Genomic DNA, 19,031 nt, shown 5'->3' on the forward strand with positions numbered 1-19,031 from the left:
ATGATGATCAAATGGGAGGCAGAATGTGACCTGTTCTTTGGATGTTTCGTTTGGGATAAAAAAGATTTATTTTCTCTTGTATCAGCATTATTTATACCCTTTAAATTGAGCTGTGTTTCATTGGGGCCACCTACTCTGCTGAAGGGCTTTGACCTCAACTGTGAGATGATCTATTTGAGGATGAGCTGTGGTCTGTGGGAAGCTGAGGCTGCAAAATGTCTTCCGTGGCCCCTGCATGAACTCAGCTCAAGAAACACATGGTCTTTAATTTTTTTAACTATTTAGTTTTAAATTATTTTAGACAGAAAAAAATTGAAAAAAAAATGTACCAACTAGGAAATTAGCATTGATACAATGTTATTAGCTAATCTACAGGTCTCATCAAAACCTGCCACTGTTTCCACTAATGTCCTCTCTCTGGTCCAAAATCCAACCTAGAATCCCACATAAAAATGCATCCACCCTAAGTGTACATTTCAATGAACAAATTTATGTACCATGTAACCACTATCAAAATTAATGAGTAGAACATTTTCACCAATCCCCAAAGCATTCCTTATATTTCCATCACCCCACAAAGTTTATTGTATCCGTTCCTAGTCAGTCTCCATCCACTTGCAGCCCTGGCAACCACTGACCTGCTTTCTGTCACTGTAGATGATTTGTCAAGTATTTCAAATAGCTGGAATCATATAGCATCTATGCCTTAGCATCTGGCTTTTTGTGCTCAGTATAGTTACTTGGAGATTCATGCACATTGTGGTATCAGTGGTTCTTTTCTTTTATCGCCAAGTTTGGAAATACCCTACAATTTTTCTATTTGCTTACCTGCTGATGAACATTTGACTTGTTCCTGGGTTTGAGGTATTCAGAGGTGGAATCATAGGAATGTGGACCCTTCCCTACCCTTCTGCTTATTCTTCCTCTAGGTAGAATTTTTGGCTAACAAAGTTAAATATAAAGAACAATAGCAGACTGGACATCAGAACATTAGATACCGCTGGTTCAGGGCCCTCTCTTCAAAGCTGCATTGATGAAATTGGTTTGGGCTTAAGGCTTGAGTGAGGCTTCTTCTTCCCTTGCTTTAAATCTGAGGTGTCTAGGGGTGTAGATCCAGCCCCAGACTGAATTATTCACCCAATTGCAAGCAAAAAATTGGGATAAAGAGAAAGAGAGCTAGTGTTGAGAGTGTAGTCTCAGGAACTAGATCCAGAGAGGTTCTGGTCTCTGTTCTGTTAATTACTGAGCAGGTGACTCTGGGCAAGTGAACTCATGGCTCTGTGCCTCCATTTTCTTCTGTATAAAATGAGGGTTACAGTAGCACCCACTTCCTAGGATTTTTGTGAAGATTAAAAAAATTATACACGCACCTGTTTAGAGTCTGGCCCCAGTGTGCATTCAGTAATTTTTAGCTATTGTTTTTCAGATACTCGATGTGTGCATCTCTTTCAGGCTTCCTTGGATGTTCCTGTGGTCAGAGATTCACAGATCACTTTTTCTATCTTTTGCGTTACCTCTAGGTTCACCACAGGGCTGGGCAGATGGTAGCTTCTCAAATAGAATATTGATATCTGAATCGTTCATCCTTTTCATGGTGATGAAGCAATAACTGTTCTTTTGTTGGTTTCCTGACTTGAGCAGCAATATCCTGTTATCCCACGTCATCATTCTTTCTAACACATTATAGTTGGCTTGTATTTCTTGGAATAGTATTTGAAGTTCAAGTATCCTCCCAGGAAGGTGGAACAAGGGAATTTGTTGGTGATAATTGAGAGGTAGCAGGACATCAGCGATTAAGGGGGAACAGCTTCGTGTTCAACATGGTCCAGGTTTAAATATGCCTCTACTTACTTTCTAGCTGAGGGACCTTGAGCAAGTTATCACTTAGAGCCTCTGTTCACTTCTGTAAAATATAGATAGTAGTACTACCCACGGCATTGAGTTATACTGAGGACTGACGTGTGAATGCACGTAAAGCACTTAGAAAAGTCCCTTGCACAATGTAATCATTCGATAAATGTTATTTGTTATTATAATTATTGTTATTATAAGGTGGGGTATCCCCGAATTTCCAACAGAGTCCCAGTGTCAAATATTCTGTTTTATTAGCTTAATTGCACTAAAAGTTATTGACCCCATATTCTTTTTTTTTTTTTTAAGAACTTTTATTGAGATACAGTTAGCAGACAATAAACAGCATATATTTAGAGTGTACAATTTGGTATCCCAGTCTCCCAATTCATTCCCCCCCAACCCTCCCTACTTTCCTCACTTGGTGTCCATGTGTTTGTTCTCTACATCTATGTCTCTATTTCTGCCTTGCATTTCCTCTTTCATAGTTGTTCTCATTTGCCTTATGTATTGAGGTGCTCCTATATTGGGTGCATATATATTTATAATTGTTATCTCCTCTTCTTGGATGGATCCCTTGATCTTCATGTAATGTCCTTTCTTGTCTTTAAAATAACATTTGTTATTTTAAAGTCTATTTTATCTGATATGAGTATTGCTACTCCAGTTGTCTTTTGATTTTCATTTGCATGCAATATCTTTTTCCTTCCCCTCACTTTCAGTCTGGACATGTCCCTAGGTCTGAAGTGGGTCTCTTGTAGACAGCATATATATGGGTCTTGTTTTTGTATCCGTTCAGCCAGTCTCTGTCTTCTGGTTGGTGCATTTAGTCCATGTACATTCAAGGTAATTATCGATATGTATGTTCCTATTACCATTTTCTTAATTGTTTTGTTTTTGTTTCTGTAGGTCCTTTTCTTTTATGTTTCCCGCTCAGAGAAGTTCCTTTAGCATTTGTTGTAGGGCTGGTTTGGTGGTGCTGAATTCTCTTGGCTCTTGCTTGTCTGTAAAGCTTTTGATTTCTCTGTCAAATCTGAATGAGATCCTTGCTGGGTAGAGTATTCTTGGTTGAAGGTCCTTCCCTTTCATCACTTTAAGTATATCATGCCACTCCCTTCTGGCTTGCAGAGTTTCTGCTGAGAAATCAGCTGTTCACCTGATGGGAGTTCCCTTGTATGTTATTTGTCATTTTTCCCTTGTTGCTTTTAATAACTTTTCTCCATCTTTAATCTTTTTGACCCCATATTCTAACCAAAGATTCAGACCATATGATTACAGCAGCTTTGGCTGCCTTTAATCTTCTTAGTGCCAAGGGTACTTCTGCACCTGCATGAGTGTGTGCTGCAGGGAGCAGTGATTTTGTTTGCCTGGATTCCTTGAGCTCAGGCTGTGCAACAAGTTTGGATGGAAGGAGATCGAAGAAAACACACACTAAATTCCATATCCTTATGATCATATAGCTAAGAGGACACTGAACTTAAGGAGACTCAAATTCTGGTTCATTGTTCACTGCCTCTGGCCACTTAACCTCTGCGAGCCTTATCTGTAATACGGGGACAGTGCTTGCTGTCCTGTCAACTTCACAAGAATCTTTCAAGGATTCAAAAAGAATGTGGATGGAAAAGCCCCAGGTAACCTATGAAATGATATACAAATATGTAATGGGTCTATTTATGTGAGTGCTTAAATATTCTGGCAAATTAAATGTTCTGATAATAGAGAAGTCTCATACATAACAATTAGCAGAAGATTAAAGTGTAATTGATAAAATACTTAGTACCTAAATCATACTGATATATACATATTATATACTTTTCACATTTCATTCTTTTCCACAATTAAGGGAGTCTTTACTTCCTACCATTAGAGCATCCTCAATATTTCTAAAAGTTCATCTGATTATATCTCAGAAGTTCCCCCAAAGCACTGTTGTCTACTTTTTATTCTCTTATCACTGATGTTGCCCTCTGGTCCTTGGGCCTGGCCTTGCCATCCTCTGTCCTATACCATGGTGATGCTCTCTGCCATGGGTCCCAGAGTGGCACTGTGCAAAAGTTACATGCTGTAGATGCCACCTTGCTTGAAATCTGATTGTGTGATCTGTCTGCTTAAAGCCCCTTCCCGGCTCCCACTGCCTTCAGAATAAAGGTCAGTCCCCTCAATAGGCCTCAAAAGTCCAGTTTCTTCTGACCCTTCTCTTTTTCTTTCTCCAGCCTCATTTCTCACCTCTACGCCAGTGGTTGATACACCAGCTGTATTTGATTTCCTCGAGTTCTTCCCCACATGCCCTGCTTTCTTTCAAGCCTCGGCATTTGTATATGCTCTTCCCTCTAAGTCACCCACAGCCACCTCACGGATGCTTCACCATCCTCCACGTGCTGGCTGCAGCCTGGGTGCAGATTTGAGTCTTTGGGGCTAGTTGTCTGCTCCATCTCAGGAATTACAATGCAGCCAGCTAGCACAGGGTCTGCCCTCTCCTCTACCTCTACTCTTTCTGTGGTCAGCTGTTTTCACTTCGGGTTTCTGAATCAGCCTGTTCTATTTGGGGTTCTGTTTTACCTTTCAGTATCCAACATGTACATTTATATTTTAAAATATTTTGTAGAAGGCCCTTCAGGGCTGTCCACTGCCTGAGTTCATTCTTTTTTTAAAAAATTTTCAGGTATTTATTATGATATTCCATCTTTTTAAAGTATGATTATAATTTTTAACTTTTCAGTTTTAGAAATTATTTATTTACTGCAGTGAAAAATGATAATTTAGTTATCTTACAATTTACTCCTCACCCCTACTCAATTACCCTATACCCTACTCCTAATATAGCCTTAATAGTACCATACCTGGTTAAATCAATATTCAATGATTACATGCCTGGCTATATAAATATTATTATTTTTTTTGAACGAACTTTTATTTTGTACCACGTACTAGGGATGGTTCTAATTTAAGGAGACATCAAAGGTATATGAATGATGTTGTTGATTTGCAACAACATGAATGGACCTGGAGGGCATTATGCTAAGTGAAATAAGTCAGACAGAGAGAGACAAATACTGTCTGATATCACTTATATACGGAATATAAAGAATACAACAAGCTATGAGCATAACAAAAAAGAAACAGACTCACAGATACAGAGAACAAACTCGTGGTTACCAGTGGGGAGAGGGAAGGAAGGAGGGGACATATAGGGGTAGGGAATTAAGAAGTACAAACTATTATGTATAAAGTAAGCTGTAAGGATATATTGTACAATGCAGGAATATAGCCAATATTGTATAATAACTATACATGCAGTATAACCTTTAAAAATTGTGAATCATCATACTGCACACCTGTAACTTGTAGAACATTGTACATCAACTATACTTCAGTTAAAAACAGGTTCTAATCATTGTATTACAGACACTCAGAAACACCAGTGAATGAAAAGTTTGCTGAAAACATGCTGGATAAACAGAACTCTATTTTATTTGTAGAAGGTATAGATTAGTTGATGGCTCTAGTTCGGGTTTGGGTCTGGGTCCGACCTTTACCGCTTCCCAGCTCTGGGCTCCTGGATAAGACCCTCTCTCAGCCTCATCTGTAAAACAGAAAAGAGTTAGGACTCAGATGGCTATTGTGAGGATTAGATAAGATGAAACACACAATGTGCTTCACACAGGGACCAGTACATATTACACACACTAAATATGAGATTTTGTTATTAAACTGAAACTTCTCTGAGATTATTAATGACAGAAGTGGTCAATAGCACCAAAACTGATTAAAGCTATTCTTGTTTCTTTTTTTTTGGCCGTGCCCCACTGCATGCGGGATCTTAGTTCCCCGACCAGGGATAGAACTCGTGCCCCCTTCAGTAGAAGTGTGGAATCCTAACCACTGGACCACCAGAGAATTCCCTAAAGCTATTCATTTATAGGTACTAGAAATTATTACTCTGGCATTTCTGACTAAATTGATCATATAGTATTTTGAGAAAAACACTGAAATAGACATAAAGAACCTGAACGCCAGTTGATCTTTGCCGCTTTGTCATTAATGACTAAGGCTTTATGCAAGTCATCTGATATCTCTGATTTCATTTTTCTCCTCTGTAAAACTGCAAGAGCTCATATGGTCCCTTCTAATTATACTAGAACTTTGTCATCACTTTAATGATTTTCAAATTGGTTCAGAGAACTGAAATTATATTCCTACTTGATTCTCATATCCCCTATTTCTGCATTTCCTAGAATGATAAAGGGAAATATTTTCTTGCATGTAATCCTTTCTTTGTAAGTAGCATGCTAGAAAAAGAGTTTAACAGTTCAGGAAGAAAAGTTATTGTAGCTGTAGAACAGGATATTGAAGGTTAATTTGAGCTTTGGTGCAGTGGAGATATTTATGAGTACTTTCTTTGACTGCTTGGACAGCTTCTTTCCTTCAGAATCTGCCTTTGAATATCAAAGGAGACATCAAAGTTCGTTCTGCCCCTCTGTAGACGCCATTGGTTATTAAGGTTTACAGGAAGCACTTCATTTGTTCAAGGGAGTGCATTCCAGGAAGAACCCATAGACAAAAATTCTCTTTGTTGTTTTTGTTAAACTGTAATCTTTCCTAATGTGTGTTGGTGTCTTTGCTATTTTGGTCAGCTGAGAAATCCTTTTTTCCTACTGTTTAAAAGAAAATAGAATTTTTGAATTTTTATTCTCAAAACTTTGAATTCAAATTCTTTCTTGAAGCTGTGAGTCTCCCTTCTTCTTTATTGAGTAAAAGAATAAGGAAAATTATCTTAGTAAGGTGGGATTTTATTTTGGTCTTAAATATTGAGCAGGTCTCTCACAGGAGCCATGGAAGGGAAAGGAATTCAGTGCAGAAGAAGCTGTATATTCGGAGGTTGCAAAGTATACAGGAGGAGAGTCTGGAGAGCATTGGTAGAGGAGACGTGGGTATGTCTGCAGTGGGAAATCATCTGGATGTGCAGCTCATGGTCAGATTGGGGAGGCTTTGAATGCCAGGTCAAGAAATCTGGACTTTAGTAAGAGCTACATATTTGGAATGAATTTCACAGTTTTCAAAGAGACTGCTCAGACATTCAAAAAAAAGTCTTTATAGACTGAGGTAGGTCAGGCAAATATTACATAATCTTATTGTATGCCTAAGGAAATTTAGCTTCAAAGAGATTAAACAACCTGTTCCAGACCACAGAATCAGTAAGTGGTAGATCTAGAACTGGGTCTCGAACTCTTTGACCTAGGCAAATGTCTTGCCCAAGAAGGTACCAGTGATTGCAGTGAGGGCTACTGAAGGTATTAAGGGGAGAGATAACAGGGACCTGAATAAGGAATTTACAGTAGAAAATAGAAAAGGAAGCACAGACTAAAGAGCCTTTGTGAAGGTAGAATCAACAAGATGGAAGGACTGATTTACTGTGGAGGGTGAACTTTAAAAAGAAGCAATTTATGACTTTGAGGTTTTGAACCTGACTTAGAAGGCAGATGTTAGGGCTCAGAGAATTTGAGGTGCTTTTATTGTTGACATGTTGGCTGTCTTTGCAGCAGCAAATCTGAGAGAATTTTGCAGAAATTGAAGAGTAACTAATGACATTTGAATTGTGCTTTATATTTACATAGCACAATTAGGCTCTTTATAGCTGAGAACACCTGATGTAATGATTAAGAATTTTTTTAAATTCTTTGTTCTTCCCGTCTATGAATGGGGATTATAATGATTTGCCCCCTGGAATTATGCTGCTTGAGTTAATATATTTACATTACAATAGTGTGTCTGGCACATACAAATTGTTTTCCATTATTGTTTTTGGTTTTGTTGTTGCTTAGTTCCAGTTCTGCAGATCATATATAACGGACTGAGGAGGAAAATCCCACAGGCCAGTTTTACAGAGGTGAGGGGCAGAGGGAAGAGATTTAGAGAACTCACCTCCTGGAGTGTTCTCTGTATTAATTTATGAATTTCAGCCTCTGACTTAGAGGGGAGAAGCCAGATCATTTTTGGCTTATTTTCTGTTTTATTATGCGTTGACAAAGAGAAATAGAAACGTTGAATTAGAGGTCATTTATTTAACCACTGATCACTCTACTCCTTCATTGCTATGAGAAGCTAATTGTTAATTAAGAGGAAATTATTTGATCTCTTTCGATTCACTTCTTGAGGAGATGGAATTTTTCATGGAGGAAGAATCGCCAAACAAGGGAGAGCCTCACAGAAAAAGCTCCTCAAAATAACGCCCCCAATAGAATACAGGAAATTTACGCAATGTAAAAATTTAAAAGAAATTCCCAAACACGGAGTTTGTTGTTTTAGAAACAGAGGAACCACTTCCGATTTCATCCACTATGTTAAAATGAACAAACGGAAGAAGAAGTTGAGGAAACGAGCCTTCAGGAGCACTTTTCTATTCAGCACCGGTCTCCGAACACCTTCTCCACACTGTCATTCTTTTTCCCTTCCTACTGTTTCTTTTAATTCCATAAAGAAATTTCAGGAATATCCAGAGTTTGGTCTTTGTGGTGTTGAGCTGAAAACAATACCCATGAGGGAGGCTGGGCTGAGAGGAACAGGGTGCTTGGTGGGGTCTTAGCAGTTTGGGATCACAGATCACATTCAGACTGAAAATCAGAGCCAGACTTTTACCTCAGAAAAATGTATTAATGCACATGTATGCAAAACGTTACTTATCATTTCAAGGGCTGTGGACTCCCTTAAGCACATCTTGGGGCAGGAATTGTGCCTGTTTGGGAGAGCTGACAGTATCTCAGGGCTTTCTCCTTACCAAGCCCATCGTTAGGAGCTGACAGAGAAGAGAGAGAGAGAAAAAATAAATATGGTGCTTGCGGGTGAATCCATTCCAGGGCTTGCTGAAAGGGACTCAGTTTAGTGTTTTCCAGATTCTTCTTATTTTCTGTATTCCCTGAATACTTGGACAGTTTTCTGAGTACATACTACTTCTGCCAGAATTGTTGCTATAGTAACAGAGGACCTGATGTTAGGAGCGACAAGGAGGAAGAATGGGGAAAAAAAGACACATGATCTGAGTTGGTCATTTCCTCTCCATGCCATTTAGGCACATTTAACTGTTAGAAATGAGGCCACGTGTATTTTCTAAGTGCCAGAAGAGAAAGGTTTTCCCAGAAGATCTTAAGTGCAAAATTTTGAGGGAGGTGGGGAAAAATCCTCTGAGGAAAAATTATATTGAAAAAAGAGTAGAGGAAAAGCAAAAGTGTATGGACAGTAGGGTGAGGGAAATGGTTGCAAGATTTTAGGATTAGATGCAACTCTTTTTGTCTCCTCTCTGCCCTTTAATATGTAAATTTGCATGTAGTTTGCACGTGGAAATTACCTGTGGATATAACCAAAGAATCTATGCAAAATTTGACATTGAATAGAAAGTAAACAGTCCCGTAATCTACAGTTGTGATGCTCATAGCCTCTTTATTTGTCCTTAGTCAGTTAACCCATATATAGGACATGGACTCAGCCAGTGCCCGTCGCAGACTCAGGGCCCTACACTCTGCCCATTCTGGAAGATCAACTTCTGGCAACCAAGGTGGAGGAATTACTTCTGCGTATCGTCAAAGAATGTATGCAAAAGTTGACATTGAAAAGAAAGTAAAAGATCACATCATTTAAAATTATGGCCCGAGGATCATGGAGAAAATGACACAAGATGTAAATCAGGTGGCCACTGAGCCCATGTACGATGCTTATTAATTTTGTGACTTTGTGGAAATCATATAACTTCACTAACTATGGTATTTCCTCTTTTTTTAGTATAAGAAATGGGTCTATTTGGGAGATATTCAATACCATAAAATAACTCATTTATTCTTCAGAATAGAATTATCCGGTAGATACCATTTCATAGTTGAGAAAAATACAGGGGTGTAGGGAGGTTATGAAACTTGCCCAGGACCTCCCAGACAGTGAGCAGCAGGGCTGAGGGGTTGAAATGCAGGGGGTCTGGCTCCAGAGGACATGCTCTTAACTTTGGTCCTTGTTGGTTTGAAAATTGAACACAGAGGACAAGGGGAAACTAAAGAAAGAGACAGACCACTCTAGATTGTAAACTATCCAGTTTAATAAGCCAGGGAACTTAGGTATGAGGCTTGTCTTAGGCAGCTGCAAGAGGAATAGACTCTGCCCCCGTCCACCAGAATCTTAAAAAAATAGAGAGAGAGGCCTTAACTGGATTCAGTCCACGTGGCCTCAATAACACCTTACTCGCTCAGGGCTGTGTCCTTGGAACACCTCCCACTGTGGGAACCATCGCAGAGTGTGCACTGCCAGCACAGGGAGGAGGTGAGGAGCCTCTGACTGCCCAGGTCCAGCTCGTGGGTCAACCACTGGTTACATCCTCTCAATGACCTCCTACAATGGTCCTTTTCAGCTATCTGCAATTAATGCAAAGCAAATGAAACATTTTTCAAGACTAAGGCATATTTCTTCTGGAGGAAGAACATTACATATGTGATAGATTCTTAGCAGTGTTTGGGGGGAAATTTTTTTTCTTCCTGTGTCAGGTATATGGCTAAAAGCAGCATGAGACCATTTTTAAAGAGACTATTTTGGTCATAAGGTGTGTAAGTACGTATATGCTTTTGGACTGTCTGATAAAGAATGTTTTTAATTTAATTTGGCTCAGAGGCATGACCTGGCTATTTAATAAACTCTGCACTGGAATCTCATATTATGGTCTAATAACATGATCTAATAGCAAAAGATATTTGCCCATCCACTTCAAGTTGTTAAATCAATAAATAGTCCCACAAACCCAGTCATTCTCTTGTGCTGTTGGAGTCTCTTAATTGACCAATTCAGGAGACCAGCCCTGTATAATGCTGTTCTTTCTCATAAATTTCCTATTAAAAGTTATACATGAAAATGTCTTTCTGGTTATTTGTAATGTCAGCCACTAACACAATGTCATTATTTATCCAACCCTAAAATGTATTTGTGAGAGAAGAGAATTATCCTAAAAATGGAATAAAATGGACATCAGATTTTTTAAAAAAGAAGCAGAAACGTGTCTAGAGAATATCTTGCAGAGAGAATGAAGATGCCGCTACCCACCCTAAAAGTCATTCTTTGTGTTTGTGTGTGTGTGATCTGGGAATTGTGTGTGTCGCGATGATGAAAATTGTCAAATTTCAATCCATCTGTTTGTTGAATAATTTATGTCTCAAAAGCCTACTTCTTTCTTTTTATTCATTATTTTTGTTTCCATCATCATATTTGTTTTCATACTATTTTCAGTGAAGTCACGTTCTTCGAAGATACTTTTCCTACCAGTTTTGTAGTTGGTGTTGCTTCTAAAATGTATTTAAGAATTTAAATTTAGTCTGAAAATTTTCCAGTTACCTTGATCCACCCTAAAAGGGGATATTGTATAAGTGTGAAATTGAGATGATGTTAAATTAATGCATACCCACTGCTACACGGATGAGATAATTGGACTGATGCCACGTGTTTATCTCAATTTGTGTATTTGGGCCACTTATTCAAATAAGTCCATGATATCCATTTTTAAATATCCAGTCATGACCACTTCAATATATAATTTTTTACTTTTACTCCAGCAAAGAACACACAGTGACTTCAACAATGACGATGTAATTGGTCCTGACTGCAATGAGAAGAATGCCCAGACTTACCTATGAACAGAATTCATCACGGCATCACTGTCACCTCGGGCTCTACAGTTCTCTTGTCCAAGGTAGCCACAGGACCCTGATAATCAATGAGATGAAGAAACAAAAAGAAAAAAATCTTTCCTTGGGATCTGTTGAAATAAACCCTTGCTAGTGTTTTGTCTCAGGACATTTAAGAATTGGAGTTCTTCCAACTCTTTTCATGTAAAAATCAATATTATGAATCACATTAAAATAACTATCAGAGGCTGTGTGAGCAGAATGGTTGAGAGCTTAGCCTCTGAATTTAAAGGCTAGCACCCGCATACTAGCTGTGTGTCCCTGGACACATCACTTAACTTCTCTATGCCTTGATCTGTTTGTAGGCAGGTGGCGAAACAATGATATTTATGTTCTAGAGTGCTATGAGGATAACATAAAATATTCAACTTTGCCTTTGTTCCATCACCTCATTACTTTCATGCCTCTACTTCCACTCTTCCTACTCAGTTCATCATTGGACTAGAAATGCTCACCATAAGAAGTGTTTGTAAAGTGTCTTAAGGTGTCCGCTGGATGGCTATTTATTCATCAATATTTTTTTTTTGTTTTTGGTAGTGATTGTGCTTATGCTGCTGTATTTCTGCCTGCACATAATATAAGGGCCCATTCTACTCTCCTCAGAGCAAGAGAATCTATTCTTCTTGACTTCCATTTTTGCAAAATCAGTAGAAATAACATTTCTCAAAATTCATTAGGTAGTTTTTAATAATCCTCCAATGTTATATTTTGGTTTTGTACTTTGAAGAAAGAATAATCACATCCTATTCAAGGTATGGAAATAGAGTGGCAAATAGAAATGAATAGCTATTTTTGCAAAGATACATTTGATTGTATAACCATTTGTCTGCAAGAGTTCAAGATGTATCAATATTAGGACAAGGGGTAATGCTGTCTGAGGCAATGATAAGGCTTCCATCGAAATCAATGGCATTATTGGTTTAGTTAAGGGACTATTTAAACATTGTATTATATAGTATACATCATATATGGTATTTATATGGCAAGCTGTCTAAATAATGCTAAACTAGTTTATTTTGTGGTACTTTTGGTTCCTTTACATTTAACCTCACTTTGAGATTTACTGTTAAAAAAAAAGGTAAATACTTTTATTTTACTCAAGAGTTTTATTTGTGGGGGAGGTTATCGATTGCACCATGCTGTCAATGATGATGATAACAAAAATCGTGAAAAATATATTTAGAAGCATTTAATAAACTTTCTTTCATGTTCTTTTGAAACCTCTAAAATCAATTTCGAAGAGCACACAGAGAGCTGGAAACAGTTATTTGAAGTGAGACTAAAGCATAGTTGAATGTCATTTGAGAAAATAAAATATTAATGAATATCAACATCTTAATTTCTACACCACTGAAACTTTATAAAAACGTAGTGTCTAATATAAATAACACGATGTTGTGTTTAATAAAATGTCATACTTCAGATTCTTTCCCTTTAATCTTAAAACCAGCTTCTTTTGATGTTTGTTTTAGCTGCTTTAGAATGACTTAAATGTTTTCTATTTGTAATCCAAATTTATCCTTTAACAAAAGCCCCCAGGAGTGTTATGCCAGCCTTCTACCCTTACTCTATTTGACAGGCCAATGTCTCTCACATGTGACTTGGTAGAAGCTGAGAGTAATAAGTGGTATAGATGATGGAGAGTTATAGGATAATGAGACAAAAATGAAAAGTGTCCAGCACTATGACTGGTCTAAAGTGTGTTTCATATATGAGAGTTTTTACTATTTCTTCTTATTATTACGTTTAAGATATTTTTTTGTCTTCAAAGCCTTGGTAAATCTTCTTAGGAAACACACAAACACACACAGCGAAGAATTTGCCTTCTTTGGACCTTACATCCTCAGGAGTATACTCTCTGTGATTTTTAATAAACCTAAGCAACTCTATAGAAAAAAAAAAGACAACAAGCCTTAGATTCTATTCATATCTCCTTGGCATTTACTGTCTTATGATCATATTCTATCACACAATATCAATATATACCTAGTAGTATGTTTCTTACTCTATAAGTAAATTTTATATATGCACATATATATCCTTTAAATAATAGTTTATTGTAATCTGGATTTTTTTCCATGACATAGACATTAAGGGGATAATTTTAAAAGGCTTACATAGTGGAGCAATTTTAGAGTCTGCTTTTGTTATTTATCACATTACAAGGCAATACAGGATATATAGATTTTCTCCCTTTCTGATTGATACTTATGTTTTTCTTTGCCAAGCAATTCTAAAAAATAATCCATATGGACTTAATTTAAAAAGTGGTTCTTCTTGTCTTCTCATTAAATTTTTACTATCGCAGGGTTAGTTTTATGTCATTTATTATTTGATACAGTTTTTTAAATCATATTGTATCTTTATTATTAATTACATATTTACTAAATTTGACATTATAAACTGATGAGGTTTCCAGGTACAACTTTATCTTTCGTTTTTAATCAATTTTTCTTTAGAATATGCTGTTACTATCTTGCTTGGAACTGACACATGTAATATTGTTAGATATTCTCTTGTTTAATATAACTTTATGAAAATTTACTTGATATAATAGTAACCATATTAATTTGTCCTAATTTTTTGCCATAGTAAAAAGCTCTAGATTTTTTTTTTTGTATTTGCACAGATACTACAGACTTTAAATTATTCTGTAGCTTTTAGCCCACTTATATTTTGTGTATCTTATATAAGCATTAGATTGTTGGATTTTGTTTTTATGCCAATCAGGGGGCTATGCTTTATACTAGAGCTTTGTTCATTTTTTGTATACATTTTAATTGATAACTTTCTGCCAATTCCTTCGTCCTGTAAGTTTTTCTTCTTGTGCCTTTTTTTATTCCATTTTATTATGTTTCTGTAGCTGATTTTAAACTTTTTATTTCCCATTGAAAAGATTACATATTTTCAACAACAATACACTTGACACAATTGTTGTCATTACTTTTAATATATATTTCAATTAAATAAGTTAATCTTGACTACCCTTGAGGGGTGATATGATATGTAAATTCTTTGCTGGTATTTCTGTTCAGCATAGTCTGGGACACTTTATTAAGTATTGTTTATACTTTACGCTTCTCAAATTGTGGTTGAATTAACCATTTTATGTGGTATTTCTAACCATTCCTTTTGTTAATCTTGCAATCCATCAGTCCTTTATAGTTATCTGTCATTGGTTTTATTTTTATTTTTTAATAAATTTATTTATTTATTCATTTATTGGCTGTGTTGGGTCTTCGTTGCTACACATGGGCTTTCTCTAGTTGTGGCGAGCGGGGGCTACTCTTCATTGCAGTGCTCAGGCTTCTCATTATGGTGGCTTCTTTTGTTGTGGAGCACAGGCTCTAGGCACACAGGCTTTAGTGGTTGCAGCACATGGGCTCAATAGTTGTAGCTCACGAGCTCTAGAGCTCAGGCTCAGTAGTTGTGGCGCACAGGGTTGGTTGCTCTGTGGCATGTGGAATCTTCCTGGGCCAGCGACTGAACCCATGTCCCCTGCATTGGTTGGCAGATTCTTAACCACTGTGCCACCAGGCAAGTTCCTCTGTCATCATTTTTAGATATTCATTTTTTCCTCATTGGAATATTTCTATCTGTGAGACTTCACTGATAAATTTTTTCAGGTTTTTGAAGTTTTCTGTCACCTTCAAAAGCTGTCTTTTGTCATCCAGGAGAAAAATCATCCTTTCTGGATTCTTTTCTTATTTCCTTTGGAGCCTGCCTTATGCCTCAAGTCTGAGCATCAGGGCATTTCTACCTTCATAGTAAGATAGAGCCTGTTCCTTGAGGCTACCAGTCTCTAGAAAACTAAGACGTATAGTCAAAACAGACAGGTAGACCAGGACAAGGGTAAGCTGCCGCACCAGGCTGCTCTCAACTCCCCACACAGTGATTTCTACCAAACGTTCTGTCATCAGTAAGGGGTGCTTGCCCTACGCTCTTTTGATCTTCAGACTATCCCATCTTAGCTGCTCAAGGTGTTGTATTATGTCTTCTTCCCATCTGGTGACCTGAATAAAAAAAAACTTTTCCCTTCTTTTGGGGGATCTTATGGCAAAATTAATACCTTAGGACATTCATCTACCAGGCACTGCCTTCAATTTCAAAGAATCCAGACATACACACATTTTAAAATTTCTTCTCAAGACCTCATATTCTTTTGTTTATGGTTTCAAACTTTAAAAATGTGACAAGTAGGTACCCAGGTATACTTTCAGTGAAGACTGTTCCCAACTGGTTTTTCATACTCTTTCAAGATATTTGTAATCGTATTAGATATATTGATGTCCAAAATTGTCTTTATTTCTTAGGTAAGATTTCCACTTTGCTTGCATTTTTATGTCCTTTGGTACATTGATTATTTTCAAATTGAATATGCTTGGTTCTTTAGATTTCTCTTTCCTTACAATTGTGTAACTGTGCTGTGCTTTTACCTGTTCTATTAATCTGTTTTTATTATCACAGTTTCTTCATTGTGGATGTCAGTTCTTCTCCTAATAGTCTCCTCTGATGCTTAACTTCTTCTATAGCATTTGTACATTTCACACAAGTTTTAATAGTATCTTTGTACCTTGTTTTGGTAATAATTATCTCTTCTTGTAAAGCCATGGGAGTACATTGCTCTATGATCATGTAAAGCAGTTGCAGGTGATGAATGCCCTCTACCGCCCCATCCCTTTCGTAGGTGTCCTGCTACTAAAGCCTGGGTTTTCTAAAATCTCATTTGTGTTCTATATGTTCCCTGTTGATACTTGCTATTACATTACATTTTCCTCTTTCAAATATCTTTTTATGAATTTCTCTCCGAGTTTCCTTGTGGATTCTCTCTCTTTCTGAATCTAGCTAGGAGAAAGTACCCTGTCATGTGTTTGTTATTCTTTCTCAGAAGTTTTTCGCTTGTACTTTTAACTTAACTGAGGAGAAAGAAAAATCATGGTATGCGTATGTGAGAAGGCAGAGATTACTCCCTCACAATTAATCTTTCCTTCATAGTCATCTCAGATGCATTTATATGGTAGCTTCTAGAATAATCCCTTCCGCCATATTACTTTCAATGTAAGGGTCACGATAATAATAATGCCAATAGCACTTATGAAAATTTGTCAACAATGAAAAATTATGCAATGGTAGAGTGCTTTCCCAGTTGTTACCTATTTTATGAATCTTGGGTGGTAAGTAAAATGGGCAAATGGTTTCCCAAATTTACCAATGTGTAAACTGAATTCAACGGCGTATTGAAACGATCATACACCATGATCAAGCGGGATTCATCCCTGGGATGCAGGATAAGTCAGTATACACATTAATAAGAGTGATACACTCATTGGTAAATTTGGTTCAATGACTTGCCCTTGGTCACCCAGCATGGCCACACTGTGAACTTATATATTCTGGCTGTAAAGCTTCATATCTTTCTACTATAACATCCTAATTTTAAGTTAATGTTAGGACTCACTACTAAGCAGAAAAGATTCTTAGTCCAGAAAAGATCATGTCTTCCAGTGGGGTTTTTCTAACGCCCTAACGTCATGCTGCGCTGGGTAGCTGATCACGCTGCTGTGAGTAAGAGAGTCTGAAGATCAGCAGCGTAAGCCTTACCTAAAAAGAGCATGATTCAGAAATAATTTATGTTACCAACAGTTTGGATGTCTTTTGAAACTTGACTTCTTAATGTTGTTCAGTTGGCCTGTCAAAGAACACAGAGGACCGCTACTAATTAGGGGTCATCAGTCAAGATATGCTGGTGATGAGAACCGTTTAATCTTTCACATTTCTATTTCATCTCCAGGGGCCAGTTGTAGGCTGTCCGCACTTCTGTGTGTTTGATCAATAACCTTTCTGACCTGGAGTAGAGTGTGTTGATCCATTGACTGACGTGACATTGAATGGCAAATGTGCCTACTTTCAAGCTGTGTAGGAACCTGTGATTAAAAGTTAGAGGATAAAAAAGTCATTGCATGTTGATTGGAGGGAGAGTGAAAGGCAGTCTGTGCATCGGCCCCCCATGAGTGAGGTGCAGCCTCTGAATAACGTCCCCCACCCTGTAGCAGCCCCCAAAGTTCAGATCACCTCGCTAGTTGTCCAGGCCAGCACACTTGGCAATCATTTTTGTCTACTGCCTCTCTTTCACCTGTCCCAGGCAAGCACTCACCAGGGCCTGTGGTTTTGATCACTCAGTTTCTCCAGAATTTGACCACTTATCTTCACCACACTGCCATCATCTTGGTTACCCTCACAGAGCCTTAACCTGGGTTACTGCACGTAGCCTTCTAATTTGTCTCCCTGCCCCCAGTTTTGCTCCACTTCAGATCCATTCTCCACACTGCCGGCACTTGACCTTCCTACTCATCTTAAAACAGTAAGTGGTTTCCTGTAAACCTAGGGTGGAGACTAATATTCCTTGGCAAGATATATGATTGCGCTTTGGCCCTTGCTGATCTTTTTGGCCTCACCTCTTGACACCTCTCCTTTAGTGTTAGGCACTGCCCACCCCAAATTACTCTCAGTTCCCCAAAGATACCAAATTCCATTTGGCTCAAAGCTTTTTCACAAGCGTCTTCCTTCTTCTGGAATGCCTTTTCCTTTTACCTTAGCTCATGCTGCTTCTTTACATATTGCTTCTGGGACTTCTTGCCTGAACTTTCTTACCACCAGTGTTTGTTATGTCTGATGCCCCAACACCATATACTTACTTCTATCTTATTACACTTATCATTGTTTATTAACGGCCGATGTGAGGTCCTTAGGGCTGGGACCATGCCTTCCTTTGTATCTCCAACAGAGTTTATAGTGTTGAACCCAGAATAGACCTAAAATAAGTGTTTTGCCCCCCAGTGTTACTGAGGTATAATTGACAAATAAAATTATATATATTTAAAGTGTACGTGATGATACATATAGATTGTGAAACAGTTACAACGATCAACCTAATTAACATATCCATCACCATTACCTCACATAGTTATCTTTTTTGGGGGTGAGTGCAAACACTTAAGATCTACTTTCTTAGGAAACTTCAAGTATATAGTATAGTACAATATTATTAACAACAGTCACCATGCCGTATATTAGATTTCCAGAATTTATTCATTTTATAACTGAAAGATTTTACCCTTTGACCAACATCTCCCCATTTCACTCACTGTCCAACCCCTGGTAGCCCCCATTCTACTCTGTTTTTTTAACCTTGACATTGTTTAGATTTCTACATGTACGTTAGATCATACGGAATTTTTCTTATTTTGTCTGGATTATTTCCTTTAGCGTAGTGTCCTTTGGGTTCATCCGTATTATTGCACAGGACACGATTTCCTTCCTTTTATGGCCAAGTAATATTCTATTCTGTATATATCTATACATCTTCTTTACCCATTCATCCATTGATGGACACATGTTGTTTCCATGTCTTGGCTATTGTGAATAGCGCTGCAATGAACATGGAAGTGCAGATATCTCTTGGAGAGACTG

The 19,031-nt window shown here is 37.7% G+C and overlaps 1 pseudogene; it reads right to left on the minus strand.

The window, feature by feature from the left end:
- Positions 1 to 10,070: 10,070 nt before the first annotated feature.
- The window catches only part of LOC130833996 (solute carrier family 23 member 2-like), a 72,371-nt pseudogene continuing 63,410 nt past the window's right edge, over positions 10,071 to 19,031 (minus strand).

This window comes from Hippopotamus amphibius, chromosome 12 (assembly GCF_030028045.1).
Source record: "Hippopotamus amphibius kiboko isolate mHipAmp2 chromosome 12, mHipAmp2.hap2, whole genome shotgun sequence".
NCBI lineage: Eukaryota > Metazoa > Chordata > Mammalia > Artiodactyla > Hippopotamidae > Hippopotamus > Hippopotamus amphibius.